Source organism: Phyllobates terribilis, unplaced genomic scaffold (genome assembly GCF_046119375.1).
Source record: "Phyllobates terribilis strain yellow unplaced genomic scaffold, ASM4611937v1 Scaffold_11__3_contigs__length_659146591, whole genome shotgun sequence".
Lineage (NCBI taxonomy): Eukaryota > Metazoa > Chordata > Amphibia > Anura > Dendrobatidae > Phyllobates > Phyllobates terribilis.
In genome coordinates this window covers 320,451,454-320,468,384 of record NW_027362771.1, presented here as the reverse complement: position 1 = coordinate 320,468,384, position 16,931 = coordinate 320,451,454, and positions in this window count along the sequence as shown.

Below are 16,931 nucleotides of genomic sequence, written 5' to 3'. Positions count from 1 at the left end.
ATTTCAAGCCCTCACCAGGTTTGGCCTATTATCATCTCGAGCCCTCATCAGGTATGGCCTATCATAATCTCGTACCCTCATCAGGTTTGGTATATCATCTCGTGCTTTCATCATGTTTGCCCTATCATCATCTTGTACCCTCATCAAGTTTGGTCTGCCATCATCTCGTGCCCTCATCTGGTTTGGCCTGCTATCATCTCGCGCCTTCATCAAGTTTGGCCTACCATCATCTGGCGCACCAATCGGGCTTGGCTTACCATCTTCTCGTGCCATCATTAGGTCTGGCCTACCATCATCCCAAGGTTTGGCCTACCATCAATTCGCGCCCTCATCAGGTTTGGCCTACCATCATCTCGTGCCCTCATCTGGTTTGGCCTGCCATCATTTTGCGGCCTCATCAGGTTTGGTCTTCCATCATCTCACGGCCTCATCAGGTTTGGCCTATCATCATCTCATGCCCTCATCAGGTTTGGCCTTCCATCATTTTGCGGCCTCATCAGGTTTGGTCTTCCATCATCTCACGGCCTCATCAGGTTTGGCCTGCCATCATCTCAAGCCCTCAACAAGTTTGGCCTACCATCATCTGGTGCCATCATTAGGTTTGGCCTATTATCATCTCAGGTATGGCCTATCATCATCTCGCACTATCACCAAGTTTGGCCCACCATCATCTTGTGCCTTCATCAGGTTTGGAATATCATCATCTCGTGCCCTCATCAGGTTTGGCCTATCATCATCTCGATCCCTCATCAGATTTGGCCTACCATCATCTCGCGCCCTCATCAAGTTTGGCCAATCATCATCTCGTGCCCTCATCATGTTTGGCCTAGCATCTAGTGCCCTTATCAGGTTTGGCCTACCAACATCTCGCGCCCTCTTCAGGTTTGTACTACCATCATCTCCCGCCCTCACCAGATTTGGCGTAGCTTTATCTCGCGCCCTCATCAGGTTTGGCCTAACATCATTTCGCGCCCTCATCAGGTTTAGCCTATCATCATCTCGCATCCTCATCAGGTGTGGCCAATCATCATCTCGAGCCCTCACCAGGTTTGGCCTATCATCATCTCGAGCCCTCATCAGGTATGGCCTATCATAATCTCGCACCCTCATCATGTTTGGCATACCATCATCTCGTGCTTTCATCATGTTTGCCCTATCCTCATCTTCTACCCTCATCAGGTTTGGTATGCCATCATCTCGTGCCCTCATCTGGTTTGACCTGCCATCATCTCGCGCCTTTATCAAGTTTGGCCTACCATCATCTGGTGCACCAATCAGGCTAGGATTACCATTTTCTCGCACCATCATTAGGTTTGGCCTATCATCATCTCGCGCCCTGATCAGGTCTGGCCTACCATCATCCCAAGGTTTGGCCTACCATCAATTCGCACCCTCATCAGGTTTGGCCTACCATCATCTCGCGCCCACTTCAGGTTTAGCCTATCATCATCTCGCACACTCATCAGGTGTGGCCTATTATCACCTCACACCCTCATCAGGATTTGCCTATCATCATCTCGTGCCGTTATCAGGATTGGCCTAACATCATCTCACGCCCTCATCAGGTTTGGCCTTCCATCATCTAGCGGCCTCATCAGGTTTGGCGTTCCATCATCTCGTGGCTTCATCAAGCTTGGCCTACCATCATCTGGCGCACCAATCAGGCTTGGCCTACCATCATCTCATGCCATCCTTAGGTTTGGCCTATCATCATATCGCGCCCTCATCAGGTCTGGCCTGCCATCATCTCAGGTTTGGCCTACCATCATTTCGCGCCCTCATCAGATGTGGCCAATCATCACCTCGTGCCCTCATCAGGATTTGCATAACATCATCTCACGCCTTCTTCAAGTTTGGCCTACCATCATCTAGCGCACCAATCAGGCTAGGCTTACCATCTTCTCGCGCCATCATTAGGTTTGGCCTATCATCTCGCACCCTCATCAGGTCTGGCCTACCATCATCCCAAGGTTTGGCCTACCATCAATTCGCGCCCTCATCAGGTTTGGCCTACCATCATCTCGCGCCCTCTTCAGGTTTGGCCTACCATCATCTTGCACCCACATCAGATTTGGCCTACCATCATATCGCGCCCTGATCAGTTTTGGCCTACCATCATCTCGCACCCTCATCAGGTTAGACCTATCATCATCTCAGGTTTGGCGTATTATTCTTGTTCCCCATCAGGTTTGATTTATTATCATCTCGCATCTTCATCAGATTTGGCCTAACATCATCTCACGCCCTCTTCAGATTTGGCCTATCATAATCTTGAACCCTCATCAGGTTTGGCCTACCATCATCTCATTCCCTCATGAGATTTGGCCAATCATCATCTCGCACCCTTATCACGTTTGGCCTATCATCATCTCTCACCCTCATCAGGATTGGCCTAACATAATCCAACGCCCTCATCAGGTTTGGCCATCCATCATCTCGCGGACTCATCAGGATTGGCCTACCATCATTTCTCACCCTCCTCAAGTTTGGCCTACCATCATCTTGGACCCACATCAGATTTGGCCTACCATCATATCACGCCCTGATCAGTTTTGGCCTACCATCATCTCGCAACCTCATCAGGTTTGGCCTATCATCATCTCAGGTTTGGCATATCATTCTTGTTCCCCATCAGGTATGATTTATCATCATCTCGCACCTTCATCAGATTTGGCCTATCATCATCTCGTGACCTCATCAGGTTGGGCTTATTATCATTTCCCGCCCTAATCTGGTTTGGCCTATCAACATCTTGCGTCCTCATCAGGTTTGACCTAACATCATCTCGTGACCTCATCATGTTTGGTCTACCATCATCTCGCGCCTTCTTCAGGTTGGGCCTATCATAATCTCGTGCCCTCATCAGGTTTAGCCTATTATCATCTCAGGTATGGCCTATCTTCATCTCCCGGTCTCATCAGGTTTGGCCTATCATCATCTCGCACTATCACCAGGTTTGGCCCACCATCATCTTGTGCCTTCATCAGGTTTGGCCTAGCATCTAGTGCCCTTATCAGGTTTGGCCTACCATCATCTCGCGCCCTCTTCAGGTTTGTCCTATCATCATCTCCCGCCCTCATCAGATTTGGCGTAGCTTTATCTCGCGCCCTCATCAGGTTTGGCCTTAGATCATTTCGCGCCCTCATCAGGATTAGCCTATCATCATCTCGCATCCTCATCAGGTGTAGCCAATCATCATCTCGAGCCCTCACTAGGTTTGGCCTATCATCATCTCGAGCCCTCATCAGGTATGGCCTATCATAATCTCGTACCCTCATCAGGTTTGGCATACCATCATCTAGTGCTGTCATCATGTTTGCCCCATCATCATCTTGTACCCCCATCAGGTTTGGCCTGCCATCATCTCGTGCCCTCATCTGGTTTGGCCTGCAATCATCTCGCGCCTTCATCAAGTTTGGCCTACCATCATCTAGAGCACCAATCAGGCTAGATTTACCATCTTCTCACGCCATCATTAGGTTTGGCCTATCTTCATCTCGTGCCCTCATCAGGTCTGGCCTACCATCATCCCAAGGTTTGGCCTACCATCAATTCGCGCCCTCATCAGGTTTGGCCTACAATCATCTCGCGCCCTCTTCAGGTTTAGCCTATCATCATCTCGTGCACTCATCAGGTCTGGCCTGCCATCATCTTAGGTTTGGCCCACCATCATTTCGCGCCCTCATCAGATGTGGCCTATCATCACCTCGCGCCCTCATGAGGTTTGGCCAATCATCATCTGGCACCCTCATCAGGTTTGGCCTATCATCATCTCACGCCCTCATCAGGATTGGCCTAACATAATCCCACGCCCTCATCCGGTTTAGCCTTCCATCATCTCGCGGACTGATCAGGTTTGGCCTACCATCATCTCACACCCTCATCAGGATTGGCCTACCATCCTTTCTCACCCTCAAGTTTGGCCTACCATCATCTTTCACCCACATCAGATTTGGCCTACCATCATATCGCGCCCTGATCAGTTTCTGCCTACCATCATCTCGCACCCTCATGAAGTTTGGCCAATCATCATCTCGCACCCTCATCAGGTTTGGCATATAATCATCTCACGCCCTCATCAGGTTTGGCCTTCCATCATCTCGCGGACTCATCAGGTTTGGCCTACCATCATCTCACGCCCTCATCAGGATTGGCCTACCATCCTTTCTCACCCTCTTCAAGTTTGGTCTACGATCATCTTGCACCCACATCAGATTTGGCCTACCATCATCTCGCACCCTCATCAGGTTTGGCCTATCATCATCTCAGGTTTGGCGTATCATTCTTTTTCCCCATCAGGTTTGATTTATCATCATCTTGCACCTTCATCAGATTTGGCCTATCATCATCTCGTGACATCATCAGGTTTGGCTTATTATCATTTCCCTTCCTCATCAGGTTTGGCCTATCAACATCTTGCGCCCTCATCAGGTTTAGCCTATTATCATCTCAGGTATGGCCTATCTTCGTCTCGCGCTCTCAAGAGATTTAGCCTATCATCATCTCGCACCGTCACCAGGTTTGGCTCACCATCATCTTGTGCCTTCATCAGGTTTGGCCTAACATCATCTCGTGACCTCATCATGTTTGGTCTACCATCATCTCGCTGCTTCTGCAGGTTGGGCCTATCATATTCTCGCGCCCTCATCAGGTTTAGCCTATTATCATCTCAGGTATGGCCTATCTTCATCTCCCGCTCTCATCAGGTTTGGCCTATCATCTCACACTATTACCCGGTTTGGCCCACCATCATCTTGTGCCTTCATCAGGTTTGGCCTAGCATCATCTCGCGCCCTCTTCAGGTTTGTCCTATCATCATCTCCTTCCCTCATCAGATTTGGCGTAGCTTTATCTCGCGCCCTCATCAGGGTTGGCCTTAGATCATTTCACGCCCTCATCAGGATTAGCCTATCATCATCTCGCATCCTCATCAGGTGTGGCCAATCATCATCTCGAGCCCTCACCAGGTTTGGCCTATCATCATCTCGAGCCCTCATCAGGTATGGCCTATCATAATCTCGTACCCTCATCAGGTTTGGCATACCATCATCTAGTGCTTTCATCATATTTGCCCCATCATCATCTTGTACCCTCAACAGGTTTGGCCTGCCATCATCTCGTGCCCTCATTTGGTTTGGCCTGCCATCATCTCACGCCTTCATCACGTTTGGCCTACCATCATCTAGCGCACCAATCAGGCTAGATTTACCATCTTCTCGCGCCATCATTTGGTTTGGCCTATCTTCATCTCGCTCCCTCATCAGGTCTGGCCTACCATCATCCCAAGGTTTGGCCTACCATCAATTCGCGCCCTCATCAGGTTTGGCCTACAATCATCTCGCGCCCTCATGAGGTTTGGCCAATCATCATCTCGCACCCTCATCAGGTTTGGCATATCATCATCTCACGCCCTCATCAGGATTGGCCTACCATCCTTTCTCACCCTCTTCAAGTTTGGTCTACGATCATCTTGCACCCACATCAGATTTGGCCTACCATCATCTCGCACCCTCATCAGGTTTGGCCTATCATCATCTCAGGTTTGGCGTATCATTCTTTTTCCCCATCAGGTTTGATTTATCATCATCTCGCACCTTCATCAGATTTGGACTATCATCATCTCGCGACCTCATCAGGTTTGGCTTACTATCATTTCCCTTCCTCATCAGATTTGGCCTATCAACATCTTGCGCCCTCATCAGGTTTAGCCTATTATCATCTCAGGTATGGCCTATCTTCGTCTCGCGCTCTCATGAGATTTAGCCTATCATCATCTCGCACCGTCACCAGGTTTGGCTCACCATCATCTTGTGCCTTCATCAGGTTTGGACTATCATCATCTCGTGCCCTCATCAGCTTTGGTCTATCATCATCTCGATCACTCATCAGATTTGGCCTACCATCATCTCGCGCCCTCATCAGGTTTGGCCAATCATCATCTCACGCCCTCATCACGTTTGGCCTATTATCTCGTGCCCTTATCAAGCTTGGCCTAAAATCATTTCGCTCCCTCTTCAGATTTGTCCTACCATCATCTCGCGCCCTCATCAGATTTGGTGTAGCTTTATCTCGTGCCCTCATCAGGTTTGGCCTAACATCATCTCACACCCTCATCAGGTGTGGCCAATCATCATCTCGAGCCCCCACCAGATTTGGCCTAACATCATCTCATGCCCTTATCATGATTCGCCTAACATCATCTCACGCCCTCATCAGGTTTGGCCTACCATCAACTCGCGGCCTCATCAAGTTTGGCCTACTATCATCTGGTGCACCAATCAGGCTTGGCCTACCATCATCTCGTCCATCATTAGGTTTGGCCTATCATCATATCGTGCCCTCATAAGGTCTGGCCTACCATCAACTCAGGTTTGGCCTACCATCATTTCGTGCCCTCATCAGGATTTGACTATCAACATCTCGTGCCCTTATCAGGATTGGCCTAACATCATCTCACGCCATCAACAGGTTTGGCTTATCATCATCTCGAGCCTTTATCAGGTCTGGCCTACCATCATCTAATGTTTGGCCTACCTTCATTTTGCACCCTCATCAGGTTTGGGCTAACATCATCATGCGCCCTCTTCAGGTTTGGCCTATCATCATCTTGTGCCCTCATCAGGTGTGGCCTATCATCACCTTGCTTTCTCATCAGGATTTGCCTGTCATCACCTCGTGCCCTCATCAGGATTGGCCTAACATCATCTCACGCCCTTATCAGGTTTGGCCTTCCATCATCTCGCGGCCTCATCAAGTTTGGCCTTCCATCAGCTCGCGGCCTTATCAGGTTTGGCCCACCATCATCTCATGCCCTCATGAGGTTTGGCCAATCATCATATCGCACCCTCATCAGGTTTGGCCTATCTTCATCTCGTGCCCTCATTAGGATTGGCCTAAAATAATCTCACGCCCTCATCAGGCTTGGCCTTCCATCATCTCGCGCCCTCATGACAATTGGGATATCATCTCTCACCCTCCTCAAATTTGGCCTACTATCATCTTGCACTCCCATGAGATTTGGCCTACCATCACATCGTGCCCTGATCAGTTTGGGAATACCCTCATCTTGCACCCTCATCAGGTTTGGCTCATCATTCGTGTGCCCCATCAGGTTTGATTTATCATCATCTCGCACCTTCATCAGATTTGGCCTATCATCATTTCGCGACCTCATCAGATTTGGCTTATTATCATTTCCCGTCCTCATCATGTTTGGACTATCAATATCTCGCGCCCTCATCAGGTTTGGCCTAATATCATCTCAAGCCCACATCATGATTGGCCTACCATCATCTCGTGCCCTCATCATGTTTGGCCTACCATCATCTCGCGCCTTCTTCAGGTTGGGTCTATCATCATCTTAAGCCCTCATCAGGTTTAGCCTATTATCATCTCAGGTATGGCCTATTTTCATCTCGCGCTCTCATCAGGTTTGGCCTACCATCATCTCGAGCCCTCATCAGGTTTGGCCAATCATCATCTCTCGCCCTGATCCCGTTTGGCCTATCATCTCGAGCCATTATCAGGTTTGTCCTACCGTCATCTCAAGCCCTCTTCAGGTTTGTCCTACCATCATCTTGCGCCCTCATCAGATTTGGCGTAGCTTCATCTCGCGCCCTCATTAGGTTTGGACTAACATTATCTCACGTACTCATCAGGTTGGGCATTCGATCATTTCATGCCCTTATCAGGTTTGGCCTATCATCATTTTGCGCCCTCATCAGGTTTAGCCTATCTAAATCTTGCACCCTCATCAGGTGTGGCCAATCATCATCTCGAGCCCTCACCAGATTTGGCCTATCATCATTTCGCGCCCTCATCAGGTGTGGCCTATCATCACCTTGCGACCTCATAAGGATTTGCCCATCATCTCGTGCCCTTATCAGGATTGGCCTAACAGCATCTCATGCCCTCATCAGGTTTGGCCTTCCATCATCTCAAGCCCTCATCAGATTTGGCCTACCATCATCTCACCCCCTCAGCAGGTTTGGCCTACCATCATCTCGTGCCCTCATTAGATTTGGCGTACCCTTATCTCGTGCCCTCATCAGGTTTGGCCTATCATCATCTCGCGCCCTCATCAGATTTGGCGTCCCCTTATCTCCCGCCCTCATCAGGTTTGGCCTTCCATCATCTCGCGCCCTCATCAGGTTTGGCATACCATCATCTCGCACCCTCACCAGGTTTGGTCCACCATTTTCTTATGCTTCATTAGGTTTGGACTATCATCATCTCGTACCCTCATCAGGTTTGGCCTATCATCATCTCGATCCCTCATCAGATTACGCCTACCATCATCTAGCGCCCTCATCTGGTTTGGACTATCATCATCTCGCGCCCTCATCACTTTTGGCCTATCATATCGCGCCCTTATCAGGTTTGTCCTACCATCATCTCGCACCCTCATCAGATTTGGTGTAGCTTTATCTCGTGACGTCAACAGGTTTGGCCTAACATCATCTCACGCCCTCATCAGGTGTGGCCAATCATCATCTCGAGCCCCCACCAGATTTGGCCTAACATCAATTTGTGCCCTCATCAGGTGTGGCCTAGCATCACCTAGCGCCATCATCAGGATTTGCCTCTCATCATCTCATGCCCTTATCAGGATTCGCCTAACATCATCTCACGCCCTTATCAGGTTTGGCCTTCCATCATCTCGCGGCCTCATCAGTTTTGGCCTTCCATCAATTCGCGGCCTCATCATGTTTGGCCTACCATCATCTGGTGCACCAATCAGGCTTGGCCTACCATCATCTCGTCCATCATTAGGTTTGGCGTATCATCATATCGTGCCCTCATCAGGTCTGGCCTACCATCATCTCAGGTTTGGCCTACCATCATTTCGCGCCCTCATCAGGTTTGGCCTAACATCACCTCGCGCCCTCATCAGGATTTGCCTATCAACATCTCATGCCCTTATCAGGATTGGCCTAACATCATCTCACGCCATCATTAGGTTTGGCCTATCATTATCTCACGCCTTCATCATGTTTGACTTATCATCATCTCGAGCTTTTATCAGGTCTGACTTCCATCATCTCATGTTTGGCCTACCTTCATTTCGCTCCCTCATCAGGTTTGGCCTAACATCATCATGCGCCTTCTTCAGGTTTGGCCTATCATCATCTTGCGCCCTCATCAGTTGTGGCCTATCATCACCTCGCTTTCTCATCAGGATTTGCCTATCATCACCTCGTGCCCTCATCAGGATTGGCCTAACATCATCTCACGCCCTTATCAGGTTTGGCCTTCCATCATCTCACGGCCTCATCAGGTTTGGCCTTCCATCATCTCGCGGCCTCATCAGGTTTGGCCTATCATAATCTCGATCCCTTATCAGGTTTGGCCTACCATCATCTCACGCCCTCATGAGGTTTGGCCAATCATCATCTCGCACCCTCATCAGGTTTGGCCTATCATCATCTCGTGCCCTCATTAGGATTGGCCTAAAATAATCTCACGCCCTCATCAGGTTTGGCCTTCCATCATCTCGCGGACTCATCAGGCTTAGCCTACTATCATCTCACGCCCTCATGACAATTGGCCTGTCATCTCTCACCCTCCTCAAGTTTGGCCTACTATCATCTTGCACCCACATCAGATTTGGCCTACCATCATATCGCGCCGTGATCAGTTTTGGCCTACCCTCATCTCGCACCCTCATCAGGTTTGGCCTATCATCATCTCAGGTTTGGCGTATGATTCTTGTGCCCCATCAGGTTTGATTTATCATCATCTCGCACCTTCATCAGATTTGGCCTATCATCATTTCGCGACCTCATCAGGTTTGGCTTATTATCATTTCCCGTCCTCATTATGTTTGGACTATCAACATCTTGCGCCCTCATCAGGTTTGGCCTAACATCATCTCAAGCCCTCATCATGTTTGGCCTACTATCATCTCGCGCCTTCTTCAGGTTAGGCCTATCATCATCTCAAGCCCTCATCAGGTTTAGCCTATTATCATCTCAGGTACGGCCTATCTTCATCTTGCGCTCTCATCAGGTTTGGCCTACCATCATCTCGAGCCCTCATCAGGTTTGGCCAATCATCATCTCTTGCCCTGATCCCGTTTGGCCTATTATCTCGAGCCCTCTTCAGCTTTGTCCTACCATCATCTCGCGCCCTCATCAGATTTGGCGTAGCTTCATCTCGCGCCCTCATTAGGTTTGGCCTAACATTATCTCACGTAATCATCAGGTTGGGCATTCGATCATCTCATGCCCATATCAGGTTTGGGCTATCATCATTTTGCGCCCTCATCAGGTTTAGCCTATCATCATTTCGCACCCTCATCAGGTGTGGCCAGTCATCATCTTGAGCCCTCACCAGATTTGGCCTATCATCATTTCGCGCCCTCATCAGGTGTGGCCTATCATCACCTTGTGCCCTCATCAGGATTTGCCCATCATCTCGTGCCCTTATCAAGATTGGCCTAACAGCATCTCATGCCCTCACCAGGTTTGGCCTTCCATCATCTCAAGCCCTCATCAGATTTGGCCTACCATCATCTCCCGCCCTCATCAGGTTTGGCCTACCATCATCTTGCGCCCTCATCAGATTTGGCATACCATCATCTCTTGTCATCTTCAGGTTTGGCCTACCATCATCTCCCACCCTCACCAGGTTTGGCCCACCATTTTCTTATGCTTCATTAGGTTTGGACTATCATCATCTCGTGCCCTCATCAGGTTTGGCCTATCATCATCTCGATCCCTCATCAGATTACGCCTACCATCATCTAGCGCCCACATCAGGTTTGGCTTAACATCATCTCACGTACCCATCAGGTTGGGCATCCATCATCTCACGCCCTTATCAGGTTTGGCCTATCATCATTTCGTGCCCTCATGAGGTTTAGCCTATCATCGTCTCGCATCCTCATCAGGTGTGGCCAATCATCATCTCGAGCCCCCACCAGATTTGCCCTAACATCAATTTGTGCCCTCATGAGGTGTGGCCTAGCATCACCTAGCGCCATCATCAGGATTTGCCTATCATCATCTCATGCCCTTATCAGCATTCGACTAACATCATCTCACGCCCTCATCAGGTTTGGCCTTCCATCATCTCGCAGCCTCATCAGATTTGGCCTTCCATCAACTCGCGGCCTCATCAGGTTTGGCCTGCCATCATTTCGCGCCCTCATCAAGTTTGGCCTAAAATCATCTGGTGCACCAATCAGGCTTGGCCTACCATCATCTCGTCCATCATTAGGTTTGGGCTATCATCATATCGTGCCCTCATCAGGTCTGGCCTACCATCATCTCAGGTTTGGCCTACCATCATTTCGCACCTTCATCAGGTTTGGCCTAACATCACCTCGCGCCCTCATCAGGATTTGCGTAACATTATCTCACGCCATCATAAGGTTTGGCCTATCATCATCTCACGCCTTCATCAGGTTTGGCTTATCATCATATCGAGCCTTTATCAGGTCTGGCCTACCATCATCTCATGTTTGGCTTACCTTCATTTCGCACCCTCATCAGGTTTGGCCTAACATCATCATGTGCCCTCCTCAGATTTGGCCTATCATCATCTCGCGCCCTCATCAGGTTTGGCCTTCCATCATCTCGTGGCCTCATCAGGTTTGGCCTATCATAATTTCGATCCCTCATCAGGTTTGGTCTACCATCATCTCACGCCCTCATGAGGTTTGGCCAACCATCATCTCGCACCCTCATCAGGATTAGCCTATCATCATCTCGTGCCCTCACTAGGATTGGCCTAAAATAATCTCATGCCCTCATCAGGTTTTGCCTTCCATCATTTCACGGACTCATCAGGTTTGGCCTACCATCATCTCACGCCCTCATGACAATTGGCCTATCATCTCTCACCCTCCTCAAGTTTGGCCTACTATCATCTTGCACCCACATCAGATTTGGCCTACCATCATATCGCGCCCTGATCAGTTTTGGCCTACCCTCATCTTGCACCCTCATCAGGTTTGGCCTATCATCATCTCGATCCCTCATCAGATTACGCCTACGATCATATAGCGCCCTCATCAGGTTTGGCCTACCATCATCTCGCGCCCTCATCAGATTTGGCCTGCCATCATCTCGCGCCCTCATCAGGTTTGGCCTAACAACATCTCACGTACTCATCGTGTTGGGCATTCCATCATCTCGCACCCTCATCAGGTTTGACCTACCATTATATCGCGCCCTCATCAGATTTGGGGAACCCTTATCTCACACCCTCACCAGGTTTGGCCTATCATCATCTCGCGTACTCAACAGATTTGGCGCACCCTTATCTCGCGTCCTCATCAGGTTTGGCCTATCATAATCTCGCACCCTCATCGGGTGTGGCCAATCATCTCGAGCTCTCACCAGTTTTGGCCTATCATCATTTCGCGCCCTCATCAGGTGTGGCCTATCATCACCACGTGCACTCATCAGGATTTGCCCATCATCTCGTGCCCTTATCAGGATTGGCCTAAGAGAATCTCACACCCTCATCAGGTTTGGCCTTCCATCATCTCAAGCACTCATCAGAATTGGCCTACCATCATCTCACGCCCTCATCAGGTTTGGCCTACCATCATCTTGCGCCCTCATCAGATTTGGCATACCCTTATCTCGCGCCCTCATCAGGTTTGTCCTATCATCATCTCGCGCCCTCATCAGATTTGGCATACCCTTATCTCGAGCCCTCATCAGGTTTGGCCTATCATCATCTCACACCCTCATCAGGTTTGGCCTTCCATCATCTCACGTCCTCATCAGGTTTGGCATACCATCATCTCACGTCATCTTCAGGTTTGGCCTACCATTATCTCGCACCCTCACCAGGTGTGGCCCACAATCATCTTATGCCTTCATCAGGTTTGGACTATCATCAACTCGTGCCCTCATCAGGTTTGGCCTACCATTATCTCGATCCCTCAACAGATTATGCCTACCATCATCTCGATCCCTCAACAGATTATGCCTACCATCATCTCGCGCCCTCATCAGGTTTGGCCAGTCTTCATCCCGCGCCCTCATAACGTCTGGCCTATCATCTCACGCCCTTACCAGGTTTGGCCTACCATCATCTCGCGCCCTCTTCAGATTTGGCCTACCATCATCTCGCGCCCTCATCACATTTGGCATAGCTTTATCTCGCGCACTCATTAGGTTTGGCCTAACATAATCTCACGTACTCATCAGGTTTGGCCTACCATCATTTCGCGCCCTCATCAGGTTTGGCCTATCATCATCTCGCGCCCTCATCAGATGTGGCCTATCATCACTTTGCGCCTTCATCAGGATTTGCCTATCATCACCTCGTGCCCTTATCAGGATTGGCCTAACATCTTCTCACGCCCTCATCAGGTTTGGTCTTCCATCATCTCGCGGCCTCATCAGGTTTGGCATTCCATCATCTCTTGGCCTCATCTGGTTTGGCCTATCATAATCTCGAACCATCACCAGGTTTGGCCTACCATCATCTCACGTCCTCATGAGGTTTGGCCAATCATTATCTCGCACCCTCATCAGGTTTGGCCTATCATCATCTCGCGCCCTCATCAGGATTGGCCTAACATAATCTCACGCCCTCATCAGGTTTGGCCTTCCATCATCTTGCGGACTCATCAGGTTTGGCCTACCATCATCTCACGCCCTCATCAGTATTGGCCTACCATCCTTTCTCACCCTCCTCAAGTCTGGCCTACTATCATCTTGCACCCACATCAGATTTGGCTTACCATCATATCGCGCCCTGATCAGTTTTGTCCTACCCTCATCTCGCACCCTCATCAGGTTTGGCCTATAATCATCTCAGGTTTGGCTCATCATTCTTGTGCCCCATCAGGTTTGATTTATCATCATCTCACACCTTCATCAGATTTGGCCTATCATCATTTCGCGACCTCATCAGGTTTGGCTTATTATCATTTCCCGTCCTCATCAGGTTTGGACTATCAACATTTCGTGCCCTCATCAAGTTTGGCCTAACATCATCTCAAGCCCTCATCATGATTGGCCTACCATCATCTCGTGCCCTCATCATGTTTGGCCTACCATCATCTCGCGCCTTCTTCAGGTTGGGCCTATCATCATCTCGAGCCCTGATCAGGTTTAGCCTATTATCATTTCAGTTATGGCCTATCCTCATCTCGCGCTCTCATCAGGTTTGGACTATCATCATCTCATGCCCTCATCCCGTTTGGCTTATCATCTCGAGCCCTTATCAGATTTGGCCTACCATCAAGTAGAGTCCTCTTCAAGTTTGTCCTACCATCATCTCGCGCCCTCATGAGATTTGGCAAAGCTTTTTCTCGCGCCCTCATTAGGTTTGGCCTAACATCATCTCACGTACTCATCAGGTTGGGCATTCCATCATCGTACGCCCTTATCAGGTTTGGCCTATCATCATTTCGCGCCCTCATCAGGCTTAGCCTATCATCATCTCGCACGCTCATCAGGTGTGGCCAATCAACATTTCGCACCCTCACCAGATTTGGCCTATCATCATTTCGTGCCCTCATCAGGTGTGGCCTATCATCACCTCGCGCCCTCATCAGGATTTGCCTATCATCTCGCGCCCTTATCAGGATTGACCTAACATCATCTCACGCCCTCATCAGGTTTGGCCTTCCATCATCTCGAGCCCTCATCAGATTTGGCGTACCTTTATCTCACGCACTCATCAGGTTTAGCCTATCATCATCTCGCGCCCTCATCAGATTTGGCATACCCTTATCTCGCGCCCTCATCAGGTTTGGCCTTCCATCATCTCACGCCCTCATCAGGTTTGGCATACCATCATCTCGCGTCATCTTCAGGTTTGGCCTACCATCATCTTGCACCCTCACCAGGTTTGGCCCACCATCATCTTATGCCTTCATCAGGTTTGGACTATCATCATCTGGCGTCCTCATCTGATTTGGTGTACCCTTATCTCGCGCCCTCACCAGATTTGGCCTATCATCATCTTGCGCCCTCATCAGGTTTTGCCTAACATCATCTCACGTAGTCATCATGTTGGGCATTCCATCATCTCGCACCCTCGTCAAGTTGGGTCCACCATTGTATCGCACCCTCATCAGATTTAATGCACCCTTATATCTCGCCCTCGTCAGGTTTAGCCTATCATCTTTTCGCGCCCTCATCAGATTTGGCGTACCCTTATCTCGCTCCCTCATCAGTTTTGGCCCATCATCATCTCACGCCCTCAACAGGTTTGGCGTACCATCATCTCGCACCCTTTACAGGTTTGGCCTACCATCTACTAGTGCCCTCATCAGATTTGGTGTACCTTTTTCTTGCGCCCTCATCAGGTTAAGCCTAACATCATCTCGTGCCCTTATCAGGTTTAGCCAATCATCTTGTGCCCTCATCAGGGTTGGCCAATCATCTCGCGTCCTTATCAGTTTTGGAGTAGCTTTATCTTGCGCCCTCATCAGGTTTGGCCTATCATCATCTTTAGTACTCATCAGGCTGGGCATTCCATCATCTCGCGCCCTCATCAGGTTTGGCCTATCATCATCTCGCGCCCTCTTCAGCTTTGGCCTACCATCATTTCGCGCCCTCATCAGGTTTGGCCTATCATCTCGCGCCCTCATCAGGTGTGGCCTATCATCACCTCGTGCCCTTATCAGGATTGGCCTAACATCATCTTACGCGCTCATCAGGTTTGACCTTCCATCATCTTGCAGCCTCATCAGGTTTGGCCTTCCATCATGTCACGGCCTTATCAGGTTTTGCCTATCATAATCTTGAACCCTCATCAGGTTTGGCCTATCATCATCTCACACCCTCATGAGTTTTGGCCAATCATCATCTTGCACCCTCATCAGGTTTGGCCTATCATCAGCTTGCACCCTCATCAGGATTGACCTAACATGCCTTCATCAGGTAGAGCATTCCATCATCTCGCGCCCTCATCAGGTTTGGCCTAGCATTATATCGCACCCTCATCAGGTTTGGCCTCTCTTCATCTCGCGGACTCATCAGGTTTGGCCTACCATCTTCTCACGCCATCATCAGGATTGGTCTACCATCCTTTCTCAACCTCCTCAAGTTTGGCCTACCATCATCTTGCACTCACATCAGATTTGGCCTACCATCATATCGTGCCCCGATCAGTTTTGGCCTACCATTATCTCGCTCCCTCATCAGGTTTGGCCTATCATCATCTCAGGTTTGGCGTATCATTCTTGTGCCCCATCAGGTTTGATTTATCATCATCTCGCACCTTCATCAGATTTGGCCTATCATCATTTCGCGACCTCATCAGGTTTGGCTTATTATCATTTCCTGTCCTCATCAGGTTTGGACTATCAACATCTTGCGTCCTCATCAGGTTTGGCCTAACATCATATCAAGCCCTCATCATGGTTGGCCTACCATCATCTCGTGCCCTCATCTTGTTTGGCCTACCATCATCTCGCACCTTCTTCAGGTTAGGCCTATCATCATCTCGAGCTCTCATCAGGTTAAGCCTATTATCATCTCAGGTATGGCGTATCTTCATCTCGCGCTCTCATCAGATTTGGACTATCATCATCTCGCGCCCTTATCAGGTTTGGCCTATCATCATCTTGATCCCTCATCAGATTTGGCCTACCATCATCTCGCGCCCTCATCAGGTTTGGCTTATTATCATTTCCTGTCCTCATCAGGTTTGGACTATCAACATCTCGTGCATTCCTCAGGTTTGGCCAAACAACATCTCAAGCCCTCATCATGAGTGGCCTACCATCATCTCGTGTCTTCATCATGTTTGGCCTACCATCATCTCGCGCCCTCATCACGTTTGGCCTATCATCTCGCGCCTTTATCAAGTTTCGCCTACCATCATCTCGAGCCCTCTTCAGGTTTGTCCTACCATCATCTCGTGCCCTCATCATATTTGGCATAGTTTTATCTCGAGCCCTCATAAGGTTTGGCCTAACATAATCTCACGTACTCATCAGGTTGGGCATTCCA